This window comes from Pelophylax lessonae, assembly GCF_965119305.1.
Source record: "Pelophylax lessonae genome assembly, chromosome: 11".
NCBI classification, from domain to species: Eukaryota; Metazoa; Chordata; class Amphibia; order Anura; family Ranidae; genus Pelophylax; species Pelophylax lessonae.
Genome location: NC_138778.1, coordinates 68,584,125 through 68,596,224, shown reverse-complemented (window position 1 = coordinate 68,596,224; position 12,100 = coordinate 68,584,125). Strand labels below are relative to the sequence as shown.

At 43.2% G+C, this 12,100-nt stretch overlaps 1 protein-coding gene across 3 annotated transcripts in view; it reads left to right on the top strand.

Moving 5' to 3' along the window:
* SLC16A5 (solute carrier family 16 member 5) overlaps window positions 1-12,100 on the top strand; it is a 134,634-nt gene that overhangs the window by 3,361 nt on the left and 119,173 nt on the right. The window contains exon 1 of one of the 3 annotated variants that reach the window (XM_082272358.1): window positions 471-576. The exons of 1 other annotated variant lie outside the window; for it this stretch is intronic. The gene's annotated coding sequence lies outside the window, so the exon portion shown is untranslated. Of the gene's footprint in view, window positions 1-470; window positions 577-12,100 lie in introns of those variants that run through there. One more of the 3 variants, XM_082272357.1, reaches the window with a different exon arrangement.

Sequence of the window (12,100 nt, the reverse complement as noted above, 5' to 3'; positions counted from 1 at the left end):
CCTTTTACTGCCCCGTCACAGACTGGGGGAGGGAAAAGACCCATAAGTGTTAATTATATGTATTCCATCGCTTTGCCTGGAGTTCAGCTTCAACGATTAGGACAACTGAAAGCACACAAGGTTTATTGCCTCTGGCTGTTTATGTCAGGAAGCGGATATGTCTGTTTTTTGTTTTCTCTTCTAGACTATAGTTTTTGTTGCCTATTTCCAGAGCATTAAAAACACTGCAATTGCCTAAATGTATATTTCTGGTTTTCTTCTGAAGGTCAGAATACAGTGGTTACGACATAGTTCGGTTTGTTGTTGTTAACATGCACAGGTCCAGGGTGTTCCCTATGACACCGCAGAATTGTTGAATGTGCTTAGGGTGATGTCCTAACTGCCTATTACTGTCTGTTATATGATTACAAAAGAAACACAGCCTTTACATTCACGTAGTCAGCCCCGTAAAAGTTATAAGAACATTTCTTAAAAACCCCAGCCTGGTGCAGAGCACAGTTCAGTGACCAGAAATATGCTGGGCAGAATAGGTGGGAGAGAGGAGATTTAATTTGCAAAACCTAGAATGGCACAGAGGTAAGTGTATTTTACAGGTTACACTTACCTTCATTAGAGTTTTAGAGCTTATTTTTCTGGAGTTCCTCTTTGAATCTTTTTACTATGGGCAGTACAGTCTAGATCAGGAGTGGCCAGCTTTCTTAATATGAGGAACCTGCAACATCATCAAAGGGCTGAACATAAAATTCAGTAAATAACCATGTCAGAGACAGCAGACAAGACCGTGGCCATAATAAAGGAGATGACCAGCGATTACAGACATGGTACAAGAGATGGCCAAGGACTGCAGACTTGATACAAGAGATGGCCAGGGACTGCAGATATGGTACAAGAGATGGCCAGGGATTGCAGACATGGTACAAGAGATGGTCAGAAACTGCAGACATGATACAATATATGGTCAGAGACTGCAGACATGGTACATGAGGTGGCCAGAGACTGGATACATGGCACAAGAGATGGTTTGGGACTAGATATGGTACAGGAGATGATCAGAGACTACAGACATGATACAGGAGATTATCAGAGACTACAGACATGATACAGGAGATTATCAGAGACTGCAGACATGATACATGAGATGGCCAGAGACTGCAGACATGGTACAGGAGATGAAAAGAGACTGCACACATGATACAGGAGATGGTCAGAAACTGCAGACATGGTACAGGAGATGACAAGAGATTGCAGAAATGGTACAGGAGATGATCTGAGACTGCAGACATGCTACAGGAGGCTGTCAGAGACTGTGGACATGATACAAGTGATGGTCAGAGACTGCAGACATGATACAAGAGATGGTCAGAGACTGCAGACATGGTACAGAAGATGGTCAGAGACTACAGACGTGGTACAGTAGATGGTCAGAGACTTCAGGCATGGTACAAGAGATGGCAAGAGACTGCAGACATGTTACAAGAGATGGCCAGGGACTGCAAACACGGTCCAAGAGATGGTCAGAGACTGCAGACATGGTACAGGAGATGGTTAGAGACTACAGGCATTCTGCAGAAGACTGCCAGAGTAAGCATGCTATAGGAGTTGTTGGAGACTAGAGACATGCTTCAGTAAACAGTCCTGGATACAGTAACTGGAGAAATAGTACATTAGTCTGCATATTAGTCCCCAGGGCCGCATTGGGCATTAGGGGTCTAGGTGATTACCACACCGCACCATTTTAGTCCTATGCTCAATTTTCAACAAAGGCATAGATATGGAGTTGGTATGCTCCACCCATGTGTGTGTAGGTTTCATGTGGGTGTGTCAGCTTCCTGTCAAAGTAAGAGTAAAATAATACTGGTTGGTAAATCAGCCCTATTGTGCATATATTATTGTTGCTGTAGCATTCAATTTTTAGCTCCTTTGTGGCCAGGGACTAGTGAGAATGTAATATTTTAATTATTTATAATCCACTGTAATGACTGATCCCCTGAGGGAGGCAAGATGAGCTCCAGAAGCAGTAACAGCAGTTGTTACTTTACTGCAAGATACTTATAACCATAGGATCAATGTCGAAGAACTCTCACATTGTTCCTCGCCACTCCTGGTTCTGAAATGACACAATGGCAGACACTGTGGACTTACCTGGCTGATCACTATTGCCTACCCTGACAATGGTCAATGTCTGAAGCACTCCCTTCTGCATTTTTCACTATATCATCAAATATTCAGTAGAGAAGAAGAGCAGGTTGGCCTTAGCTCTCATCTTAGTAGCCTTTGTTCTTTACTCTATAGGACACACAAAACCACAAGAAGGCACCTAGGGAAGCCCCTGCCACTCTCACTGTGCTTCCAAAGCACCACCAAAGACCAAGAGAGCCTTTTGTTAGGTGAGCGGCCTACATGCTGCTAAGTATATGTCTTATAAATAATAATTACAGTGCTGAAAATACATTCTCCCAGCATTATATCATAAAGAAGAAAATCAAGCAACACAGTTCCACTGAACAAATTGGAGTCCTTAGATCAATTCCAATTCCTCCAATTAGGTAAATTTTCTAAAGCGAGAGCACAGCAGCAGCTTCTCTCTTTGAGACCCTCTTTGTAATAATTAGTTCCGATTGAACTCATTTTCTCGTTCAATACTTTTATTGAGTTTTATAAAACAGCCATAAAGCAAGTTACAAAACAAAAACAGAAGTAGAAATACTGTTATTGTTACAGAAGTATTATAAATGTTATACTGTATAGTGAAGTTTGCACAAAAGGAAGGAACAAAAGAAAAAGGTAGAATTATTAATATGATATTCTGAGATATTAAGATTTTGAGAAGGTATTCAGAACATGGCTGTGGGGAAAAAAAAAAAAAGGAAAAGGAAGAAGTCAGCAGGGTGTGGGTAGGGTAATGTGGGTAAAGGAGAGGGCATCGAGAATAGAACTTGTACCACAAAAGTTAATACAAAGTAAATAAAATATACCGTAAGTCTTAACTACCAAGCATTTAGTACCTGTTCCTCAAAACCCGGTGATAGGCCATGTTTAATCCAACGGTCCCAAATGCTTATAAAAGTACTAAATTTATCGCAATCCATGGCTTCCATTTTTGCATGTAATAATCCATTATTCATCCTATGTTTAACTTCTACAAGTTTCAAAGAGGTAGTCTTCCAAGCTTTGGCTATGGTTTGTTTAGAGGCATTAAGAAGCTGAAGGAATAATTTGAATTGTTTTCGTAGATTGAACTCATTTTCAAGTGATCAGATCTCTGCACTGTACCAAAGACCCGTTGGACTCTGCTTGGTTGCATTTCACTTTTACACCTTTGTATTTTGAGTGTTTCTTATGAATGTTTTGTAATACATTTACTGTAAATATTTCTTGCATGGTTTTTCTTTTTTATTCATTAAACACTTCAGCTCCAGAAGGTTTTACCCCCTTAATGACCATACTATTTTTTGTGATTTGGCACTGCGTTACTGTAACGAAAAATTGCGCGGTCGTGCGACGCTGTACCCAAATACAATTGATGTCCTTTTTTTCCCACAAATTGAGCTTTTTTGGTGATATTTGATCATCTGTGCAATTTTTATTTTTTGCGCTATAAACAAAAAAAGAGCGACAATTCTAAAAAAAAAAAAAAAAAAAAAAACAATATTTTTCACATTCTGCTATATAACATTCCCAAAAAAAAATAAAAAAAATCTAAATTTTTTAACATTTTAGGGCAATTTGTTTTCTGCTACATATTTTTGGTAAAAAAAAAAATCGCAATAAGCGTATTTTGATTAGTTTGCGCAAAAGTTATCGTGTCTACTAACTACGGGAAAGATTTATGTCATTTTTATTATTATTATTTTTTGTTACTAGTAATGGCGGCGATCTGCGATTTTTAGCGGGACTGCGACATTGCGGCGGACAGATCGGACCCTTAACTGACATTTTTGACACTTTTGGGAGGACCAATGACATTACTACAGTAATCAATGCTAAACATATGCACTGTTAATAATGACACTGGCAGGGAAGGGGTTAACCTAGGGGTGATCAAGGGGTTAAATGTGTACCTAGGGGCGTGTTTCAAACTGTATGGGGGTTGGGATTGTGAAATGATCACAGAGACCTGTGATCCTATATAGAAGGATCACAGGCGCTCTGTAATCATTCCAGAGAGAAGAACGGTCAGCTGTGTTTACAACAGCTCTGCCCATCCTTCTCTCTCAGCGGGGAGCGATCGTGGATGGCTGGCGGCAATTGGAGCCGCCGGCCCTGTGCATTGGTGTCTCTGCTGCCCAGTGGGGGCAGGTGCACGACCGACATAGGGCTATGTCGGTTCACGCAGGAGGACCAGCCTGTCACAGTATATCTGCGACGGGCGGTCCGAAAGAGGTTAAAGCATATACTCTCGTACTACGCTTGTGTTTCTTGCCCTCTTTTAGGTGTATTGACCAGCACCGCTTTGGCACACTTCAGGTTGTAGTAGTTAATCAATTTTATTTAGGTACAGCGTCGCACGACTGTGCAATTGTCCATTAAAGTAACGCAGTGCCGAATCGCAAAAAAGGGCCTGGTCATTAAGGGGGAAAACCTTCCGGTCCAGAAGTGGTTATCACAGGATAACATGAACAATTTAGTCAAGTAAAGTAGCAAATGCCCTGCTTGTAAGTGAGAGGACATGTTGGGAAAGGGAGTAACGGACTGTTAAGAGGAGCAGCTGCGATCTCTTTGACGAGTAGGTCAAACACAACTACTGGGCACCAGCTACTTTTAGTTCTGTAATATTGACCACAAATCCCTGGCCCGTCTGCCTGTTTTTATTGTTGGGAAGTTGTAGAGAAAAATGGTCGGGGAACCGAGTGAGACTGCCTTTAATTAGCACAGATGCATGACAACCGGCCAGGGACACCTCCCCGGGACTGAAGAGACCAAATAAACATAAATAAATGCCTGCTTTGAGTACTAAACTGGGACCTACACCAAACGGGGAAAGGGACAACATGTCTGACATGCCTCTGAACATCTGGCCGGTAACTGGTAAACGTCATAAACGTGACTGCCCCTGAGTTTTCTGAATACCACTCAAAATAGCTTTGAGGGCTGCAAAAATGGAAGGACTACCAGGATCCTGCAGGGACCTGAAATGCTGAATACCTGAGAGATATAACTTGATAGTATTGAGAGATAGGGACGATTCACTATGGCAATAGGCAGCGAAAGCCATCACATGTTTGACATCCCCAGGGAAACTGCAAGGGTATAGGGACATGAACTTAACGAAAGTCTTCCAACCCATAGTGTAAGCTCTGATTGTGTTTCTGGATAACAAAATATTGACCAGGTTAACCGCCTGAGCCCAGAGTGCGACTAATCCTTGACCAGTAGGGAGTAAGGTGGTACTGTCATGCCCACCGGATTTGCTTCAGGGTGCTGTAAGAACAATTTTGGGAAATTAAAATGAGATAGGCCCTCTGCTAGAATACTGTTGTTATCACTGATAAATTCACCAAGAAAATAAAATTTGTAAGTAAGGCCTATCTATGTCAACCTACGCATGAAGGACATGATGAGGAGGGAGCCAGATCTAGCCTTATTGATAATTTCAGATGTAGCCAAATTATGAGTAAAGAAAATCACTGTGTTGCCAGACCAACCAGGGCCCCATGTGACTGCTGCAGCAAGTATCAGGTAGACAAAGCTGAAGTCTGAGCAAAGCTGGGAATGTTGAACACTTCTGGGGGCCAACAGCTAGCCAAAAATGGCTGCAAAACCCACTGAGGCTGCAGCATCTAAAAACACTCTTGGGGACCTAGTCGTAGGTGGTGGAATGAACATGGAAATACCATTCCAGTCGCATAGAAACTGGTCCCACTTGAGCGAATCGGGTCGTGCCTCAGCTTGCAAACTCATCAACGAGTCAGCGTTCCAGTGCAGGGGAAACAAAACACCTACCCTGTGGAATGATCCTCATCACAAAATTAGGCATTCCTAAAAGAGACAAGAAAAAGGAAGTGTGCTGTATAAGGTATTTACTGGCAGATGAAAAAATGTTTTACTATCCAAAGTTAAAACAAGGGCAGAAGATTTAATAGATGGAAAGATGAAAAAATGATTAAAGCTTTGCTTAAGGGAACTCTACCTCTCTGGATAAGCTACTGTAAAGTAAAATGTTTTACATTTCTGTCTGAGTGTGGTAGCGAGTGTTACAGACAGCTTCTGTTAACCAGTTGCTAACTGCCCACTGCAAATATACTGCGGCAGGGTGGCTCGGCTGTGCAAAATCACGTATATCTACGTGATTTCGTGCACGTGGTCTCAGCGCCACGCGCGCCGCCGGAGCCTCGTTTACCTTGTGATTAGACACAGCGGGAGGCAGCCCACGGGAGGAGCAGCGGCGATCGCCGTCGGCCTTTTCGCAATCGTCAGAGAAACTGACAGAAGACCTGCCTGCTTATGTAAACAAAGCAGGCGAGTCTTCTGTCTCACAGGCAGAGAGAGATCAGGAGTTTCAGCTAAGCTAAAACCTCGATCTCTCTGTGCTTGTCACAGAGCCCTTCCCCGTCACATTCAGTAAGCATTGTTAGGCATACATTAACCCCTTTGATCACCCCCAGTGTTAACCCCTTCCCTGCCAGTGTCATTTATGCAGTAACAGTGCATATTATTTAGCACTGGTTACTGTATTAATTTCACTGGTCCCCAAAAAATGTCAGTTAGGGGTCCGATCTGTCCACCGCAATGTCGCAGTCCAGCTAAAAATTGCTGATTACTGCCATTACTAATAAAAACAAAAAAAATAAATAAATACACTTTTTGGGATTTTTTTTTTTACCAAAAATATGTAGCAGAATACAAATTGGCCTAAACTGATAAAAAAAATTTGATTTTTAAATTTTTTTATTGGGAATGTTTTATAGCAGAAAGTAAAAAATATTGTTTTTTTTTAAAATTGTCGATCTTTTTTTGTTTATAGCGCAAAATCTAAAAACCGTAGAGGTGATCAAATACCATCAAAAGAAAGCTATATTTGTGGGGAAATAAGGACATCAATTGTATTTGGGTACAGAGTCGCACAACTGCGCAATTTTTCATTAAAATAACGCAGTGCCGAATCGAAAAAAATGGCCTGGTCATTAAGGGGTAAAACCTTCTGGAGCTGAAGTGGTTAAAGGTGACTACCCTATGTGGGAAGGGTAAGCTGATCAGTTGACCTTGCCACAGCGATGGCTACCCTCAATCTATTGGTGCATAGGATGTTGTCCAGCAAGCGTGAAAATCTCTGTTCCTGAGAGTGTGTACATAAATGTGCCTTGCAAAATGCTGCACACCAGATCAGTGTTCCTAAAACTGCTGTCAGCCATACGTAGGCTTTGTTCACATGGGCGTACGTAAGTGCACCCCCTTGCGAGGACCGTGTTGGCTCCCAAAGGGATGCACAGGTGTTCTGTGCATCTGTGTGCAAGCAGTCCCATTCATGTCAATTGGGGCACCGCTCCCAATTTATCAATCATATGGGTATGTGTCCCCGAGAGCAGGCAGTGTGAGTTTAGGGACAAGCACCCATATGGCTGTCAAATTGGCAACCACTGCATCCCATCTGATATGACAGCCTGCACGGGGATGCATGGAACACCTGTGCATTTCCTTACAGGCAGACACCGCCCTCACTTGGGTGTGCGCTTAAATATGCCTGTGTGAATGAGGCCCTTGGAAAAAAAAAAACAAGATACAAGGTACGACTCTGGCAATTTGGCTGCAATAATAGTACTTTACTTAATACACTAAAAACAGACATTAGATCCAAAACTTTGCACATCTTTTCCTTCCTTATAACTTTTATTGTTTTAAGAGACAGTGCAAAATCTGGTGCACCTTTGCATAGAAACCAATCAGCTTCCAGGGTATTTGTCAAAGCTTAATTGCAAAAGCTGGAGTTAGAAGCTGATTGGCTACCATGCAGAGCTGCACCAGATTTTGCAATTTCCAGTTTTAGTAAATCAACCCCACTGTTTACAATTGTCTTCACTAGTCAGTGCAAGTGCAGTGTTAAAGGAGAACCTATCACACTGCCTGATAAAAATAACTGACATTCACACCCCGTACCAGCTTTCCAGGAAGATACTGACACCAGGGTTAAATATAGGTAGGGAGATCCACGTCATTGTTGTAGCTTACCATCTTTTAGAGAAAATAATCTCATATTTTAAAGATAAACATTTCTGATCTGTCATTTATAAAGATTGATTACAGTGAATGTAGGCTTTGCCTAATCAAGTAATATTTTTTATTTTTTTTTGGGGGGAGGGGAGAATGCACCAAGCTACATTGAATTTATAAATGCGACCAGGTCAACTTATTTAAAGTTTATCTAAAGAACAAAAACTTGATAGTATTGCAGTTTACTGATCCTTAGATGTGGTGGTTGCATTCCTTTTCTTTTCTTTTTTTTTTTCTCTCTTATTTTAAGCTAGTAATCCTGTCATTAACACACTTCCTGTCCTAGAATTTAACCCTTGCAGTGTAAATGGAACCCTAAGGCCCCTTTCACATGGGGCAGAATCTCTTTGCTGATCCCCACTGAGCAGGCGGATGACAGGTCCGTGTCTGCTCCACTATACAGAGAGCGGACACAGACACAGCCTGCTACTTTCTATAGGGCGGTTGGATGTAAACGGACTGCATATCCGGTTCCATCCAAATGTCATCCGGTCAAATCCCCTGGACAGATGGCATGTGTGGATGCCGGCGGGTGACAGTGAGCACATGTCTGCTGACATCCACCACCCCATAGAGAACAATGGGTGGTCCGATGGGGTCGGCCTGATAAACGGACAGGTCCACTGGTGTGAAAGGGGCCTTATACAAGGGAGAATTTTTAGGTTTCATCTAGTTGCGCTTTAACAGACTAAATGCGAGCAATTTATTGCTTAGAGTTTACATACACTTTAACTACTTGCCGCCTGCCCAGCAGAGCGGTGCGCCTCTTGTTCTGGGAGGACGTCTTATGACAGCGCACCAGAACAGCTACTCTCGCGTGCCCTGGGGTCACGCAGCGATTTTGGCCACGCTCTGCTCCTAGGACAAGGCGGAACTCCGATCTTGGTAAAGAGCCAATCACAGCTGGTTGAAGTGCCGTTTATCGGCGCTCCTCGACTCACACTGTGAGAGTGTGGCGAGGAGAGCAGATCAGCAGCTCCTCCTTAAAGGGGAGTCAAGGACAAGTAATCAGGACACCGATCATTAATGCCCTGATTACAGTAAAGCAAAAACAGTGCACATCAGTGACACCCATTAATGCCCATCAGTGACACCAATCAGTGCCCATCAGTGACCCCAATCAGTGTACCAGTGACCTCAATCAGTGCCTATCAGTGATGCCAGTCAGTGCTCATCAAAGCCTGCTCATCTGTGCTGCCCATCAGTGCCGCCCATCAGTGCTCACAAGTGCCACCCACCAGTGGTGCCTATCAGTGCCCATCAGTGCCACCTATTAGTGCTCACCAGTGCCGCATATCAGTGTCACTTATTAGTGCCCCTCAGTGTGACATATTAATGCTCCTCATCAGTGCCCTTCAGTGCCACCTCATAAGTGCCACCTCATCAGTGCCCATCAGTGCAGCCTATCAGTGCCGCCTCATCAGCGCACATCAGTGAAGGAGAAAAATTACTTCTTTACAAACTTTACTGACAGAAACTAAGAAGAATTTTTTTTTTCAAAATATTGTCTTTTTCTATTTTTTTTCAGTAAAAAATGAAAAACCCAGCGGTGATTAAATACCACCAAAAGAAAGCTCTATTTGTGTGAAAAAAATTATACAAATTTAATTTGGGTACAGCATTGTATGACAACTCAATTGTCATTCAAAATGTGACAGCAATGAAAGCTGAAAATTGGCCTGGGCAGGAAGGGGGTGAAAGTGCCCTGTATTGAAGTGGTTAAAGGAGAAGTTCACCCTAACACTAAAATCTCTGAATATACATGCATCCATGATCTAAGACTAACCCATCTAACCATGTAAAGAAGAAATCGCTATACATACCTTTTTTGAAGCCGCTGCAGTCTGGTCTCAAGCGTCGGAAGCTCTGAAGAGGAGACAGCTGACAACAGCGGCAAAATAAATTGCAAGTTACGTCACCATAGGTGTGCACAGCCTTTGGCATTAGGGTGTGCACCCCAAAGCTTAAACACACACTACCGATCACTCACGATGTTCATTCAGAAAGGGAAGGGGCTGGTAAATTACATATTTCCTCACTCATCCTAAAACATCCCCGAAGCAACAGCCCATAGGAGAGGGGAGGAGGGAAGCCTGCAGCGCTGTGGGTGGAGAAGGATGGAGAGCCAGGTCAGTAGAGGGAATCTGTTCTGCACAGGGTGATTAGGGTGTGCCCTGGCACATCTGGCACACTTTCTGCGCATGCCCATGGATGTCACCCACATAGTTACTATGGGGCTTCTGTTGCCGCTGACAGCTCAGCATGGGACCAGATCTCCTTAAAAAAAGGTATGTATAGTGATTTCTACAGGGCTAGATAGGTTAGTGTTAGATCATGGATGCCTGTAGATTTAGAGATTTTAGTGTTAGGGTGGACTTCCCCTTTAATATTGGCTTTAACCATAAAACACATGAAACATCTGCACTTTGAACTATAAATATAACTTAGGGCCCGTTCACACTAGAATGTGGTGTGGGACACCTGCATTCTGTGTTGATTTCCCACAACCTGTTCAAACTGCACTGGCCTTGTGACCAGGTGTCGGTGCGAAGTTAGCAACACCACAAATGCAGGTCGCAATCGCAGTGCGAATGTACCATGCGATCCAGTTGCAGTGCATTTCAGAAAGTACTGCCTGCACTACTTTAGGTGTGGTACAGTGCGATTTCAGTGAATCGAACCGGAACACGCTCAATTTATTCATAAATAGCATTGAGGACGGGGTCAGTAGCTCAATCTCAGTGTTTGCAGATGACACAAAATTGAGCAGGGCAATAACTTCATATCGGGAGGCAGAAATCTTGCAGAATGACCTGAACAAAATAACAGAGTGGGCAACTACATGGCAAATAAGGTTTAATGAGGATATTGCACTTAGGGACTAATAACGCATTGGCAAAATACACGCTGGGGGGGGGGGGGGGTGGACCTCTGGGGGTATCAAAAATGGAGAAAGATCTGGGAGTCTTATGCCTCGTACACACGCAACGATTATCGGCCGACCGATCGTCCGACTTTTGTCCAGAGTGGTGTTTTGTTGGTTGGAATGTGCCTAGACTGCACACAAATTTTCTCGTCCAACAAAAATCTACTTCAGAAGTGATGTCATGTGCTGGTTTACTTCTCTGTGTTTTTTCTTCTCTGAGCATGCCCAGTCTTGCTCATCAGATTTTTGTCTGCCGAAATCTGTACTGACTGATGGAAAATCGGCCGTGGTGTTGACGGCCAACAAAAATTTTATAGCCTGCACACCAGATTTTTTTCGGCCGAAGAGTCGGTTGTCGGAAGCATCATACTAACAAGCCTAAAATCGGCCGATCGGACGTTGGCCGAAAATTCACGGCCAATAATCGATGCCTGTGTACGAGGCATTAGTAGCAGATAGACTTAACAATAGCATGCAATTTCAAGCTGCGGCTGCCAAAGCCGGCAGAATCCTAGCATGCATAAGGAAGGGGATGTATTCCAGACACAAAACTATAATCCTTCCACTTTATAAATCACTGGTCCGACCACATCTGGAGTATTCTGTCCAGTTCTGGTCGCCAGTCCTCAGAAGGGATGTGTTGGAGCTGGGGAGCTGGAGAGAGTACGGAGAAGGGCAACAAAACTTATTAGGGGATTAGAGGACCTTAATTACGAAGAGCGTTTAGAAGTGCTTGATTTATTCTCCCTGGAGAAGAGATGCCTGAGAGGGGACATGATAGCAATTTACAAATACCTCAATGGTGATCTCAGCATAGAAAAAAAACGATTCAGTCGCAAAGAATGCATGAGGACACGAGGCCATACAATGTGATTAGAGGAGAAGCGTTTTAACCTCAGGCTAAACGGGGATTCTTTATAGTAAATACCAAATGGTGGTAACTGCGGGGAGTATGGCCTACTTTTA